Source organism: Myotis lucifugus, unplaced genomic scaffold (assembly GCF_000147115.1).
Source record: "Myotis lucifugus unplaced genomic scaffold, Myoluc2.0 scaffold_51, whole genome shotgun sequence".
NCBI lineage: Eukaryota > Metazoa > Chordata > Mammalia > Chiroptera > Vespertilionidae > Myotis > Myotis lucifugus.
In genome coordinates this window covers 7,237,983-7,241,721 of record NW_005871099.1, presented here as the reverse complement: position 1 = coordinate 7,241,721, position 3,739 = coordinate 7,237,983, and positions in this window count along the sequence as shown.

Sequence of the window (3,739 nt, the reverse complement as noted above, 5' to 3'; positions counted from 1 at the left end):
CCTTAAATTCCTTAAAGAGAGTCCAAAATCCTTGCCCAGGAGAGGTGTGCAGTCCCCTAAAAGAGGGTCTCGCCCAATGCCCATGTCAGACAAGGTTGTGGAGGAGAACAAAGAACTTGGCAGAGAGTAAGCCACACTCTGTGTGTAATAAATATGGGGTGTCCCCAAAAATGCATACACACTTTAACAGCTGACAACTCACTCAATTTTCACTCCTTTTCAGGGTTAACTGCTTTGAAATAATGAGTGAAGCTAGACTAAACTTTGAACAAAAGAAATTTATCCTAAAGTGCCACTAGACTTTTTTATGGGGACACATAAAAGATAAAGTTTATGGTACAAAACCAGCAACAGCAGACGAATTGAAAGCATACAAATACTGAACAAAATTATTCTTAATATTTGTGATTTTATTGCTTTGCATTATCATCAGTGCTTGGACCAGAATGTCACCAGTTTGAAAACGGGCATTGACAGAAAAAAAGTATTAATTTCTATACATTCTTTTAAATATTGAAAATGAAATGTTGATAAACACTGACTTTATAATCAACGTGTGTATTCATTTTTTGGAACACCCTGTATAGAGAGAAGAGAGGAAGAGGTAGTGACAGAGACAATGTAGAGGGTGAGATGCATCATCTATTTATCTCATTAACTATCCAAAATACCTATGAAATAATGAACAATATTACATTCTTTTTACTTATTAGGTAATGGGCTTTAAAGAAATTAAGTAACTAAGCCAAAATATAATGGCATGTAAATGCAAGAGCTAAGGTTGGCTAACATAGTAGGCTATGTCCTTACATATAGAAATTAAACTGGAAGAAATAATAGCAGTACATATTCCTAAGTGGTGAATTTTAGGTAAAGCTTAAAAAACAGACTTTAATTCTACAATGGGTAGGCATTTACTTTAATTCTTTTCAGGAAAAGCAATTTAAAAATTATTCTAATCAAACATATGTTCTTTATATTCCACTGTATGACTGTACCACTGTTTATGGTCATTAGTATCACATCTCCTTTCTTGCTCTTATGAGCTAATATGACCATACATATCTGGGACCATATATATGCACATGAGTTATTTTAGGATGCCTAGAGATGAAACCACTGAAAAAGTGTGTATATATTTAAGCTTACTAGAAAATGTCATTAGATTTCAAAGAGCACAGTTGTTCCACATTATCCACAGGTCTCCTTAGATCAGTGGTTCTCAACCTTGGCTGCACATTAGAATCACCTGGGAATCTTTTTAAAATCCTGATTTCTGGGCCTCAGCCTCCAGAAATTCTGTTTCTTTGTTACTAATGTTGTGGCCCCACCCCATAACAAAGAAACAGAACTTCCGGAGGATGAGGCCCAGAAATCAGGATTTTAAAAAGATTCCCAGGTGATTCTAATGTGCAGCCAAGGTTGAGAACCATTGCCTTAGATGTTTACCAGCTTGGTGGGATAAAACAGTATCTCTTAGTTTTTAAATTTGAGTCTATGTGATAACAACTGTGGGTATGTCTTAAAAGATCCTATTCTGCTAATTGTACACTATAAAATGGACATTTTTTCTGTGTTTTAAAGAAAATTTTATGTATTCTGCTATTATTCTTTTGTTGCAATATGTTGGTGTCATATGAACCTTCTTGACAGTTTTCCTTTTAATTACTCAATATATTTTGATTAATAAAAGTTCTTAATTTTGATGTCATCTAACATATCAAGTGTTTTCTTTTTATTAACGCATTTTTACATTTGCTTAGAAAGTCCTTCCCAGAGAGATGTATATTTTTAAAATATACTTAATCCCTCCAACAACAAGAAATAGCAACTCATATGAAATGTTACTTACCAGGGAAACGAATTAGAGATTCACAGCCCAATGTTTTTATTGGGGATGGTTACAGAGGCCTCCTCTGCCCAGCATTTAACTAAGTCCAGGCTCCCAGGAGAAAAGCACTTGTTCCACACAAACCATACTGATCCACAAGGTCGACACAGAAAGCCATTCTTATGACAGAATCGGGGGATACCAATTAAGACAGCCAAAGCCAGTCTTATAAGCATGCCTTCTAAGGATAGCAGTCTCCGGCTTACTATGTTAAATTTGTTGTGTCTTTGCTCTTTATCAATTCAATTATTTATAATAATTTTAAAAATGTTACCTTTCTGTATGTGCTCAGCCACAAGCAAAGCAGTGCTCACACCTCATCTCTACTTGGAAGTGTCCATCTTCCCTTAGATTTCAGGCTGGGTGACTATCTGCAGCCGCAGCTCTCTGATTAGATGAGCTATGAATTTGTGGGTTTTCTGATTTTTTTGTCGTTACAGTGGAAGTGATGCTGTTCCCACTTTTCTACATACTAATTTGAATCCAGAACCCACAATGGATTTTTAAATATCTAATAATTTGGATTTTTTCAATGTTACCTGTTAAATACTGATTTTCAACTTAATTGACCTATATTTAGAGACTAAGGCTAATGTGCAGTACTAATTCATCGAAATTTCTTTGTTTCAAAAAGTGAATAATTTTTGAAATGTACATATGTATATTTTAATTGCTCTGTACAGGGGGAGCAATTTGACCTATTACACCCATTAATTTTTCACAATATTTCCATCATTTGCATTTATAGAAAAATTATATTAATATAAAATTAACAAAACTGTTAACATCACTTTTATTAATGTTGAATAGACAATGCTGGTGTTCATAGGAATATAAAAATAATATATAATCGATTTTCATTATTTGTGGATTTTGTTTCAATTTGCCTCAACAAGGCAATGCTCTCTTTGTTTCAGCTCTCATGATGTCAACAAGTATCCTTTTTTTGTCTATTTAGTGCCATATTTTTCTCATTTTTGTGCTTTTTGTTGATTCTGCTGCTTAAAATGGCCCTTAAGCGTAGTTCCATCTATTGTTGGTGAATGTGAGAAGCCCATGATGTAGTTATGGAGAACATGTATGTGTTACACAAAGCTTCCTTCAGGCATAAGCTGTAGAGTTGCCGGCCATGAGTTCCATGTTAATGAGTCAACTATATATTAAATAATGTGCTGTTATACAGAAATTCACATAATCAAGGTTAGAAATTGATTGGTTGATGAAACCAATCCAGGGGCTCCCAGGAACCTAACTCTGTATTACCCCAAGGAACAGTGTTTCAGTATTCACCAATCCAGTGCTCACTGTGACTTTATAGAACATAACACAGATAAGGATAATTGAGTGTGAAATTGTAAAATATTCCATTGTAATTGTTGATTTATCAATACATACATCCTGAAAGAAGTGGGCAGCCCCTCATCCCAGGTTGCTCTTGAACCAGACAACTAGAGGGAAGGTCTTTCTTACCTCCTGAACCAATGTCATTTTAACAACTAAAAATTAATCCTAATATCTCAAATTCATCTAACATCCAAAGCTTCATATTCAAAGTTGCCCCAAAGATATGTTTTAATGACATTTAAAATAATTAATACAATGTATATATATTCTGTTTTTATGTACATATTATATTTTTATATACATATACAGCTACAGATACACATTTACACACACACAACACACACAGATGCTATTCTAAGACCCATTATTGCTTTTAGTGGGACAAGATACTTAGAAATAATTTTCAAGGGTGCTAATAGTGTTCCCTACTTCCTTGCTGTTCTGTTATTTTAGAACTTTCATGGACTGAAAAATAAATGTTTCTAACATTATCACAATTTGTTA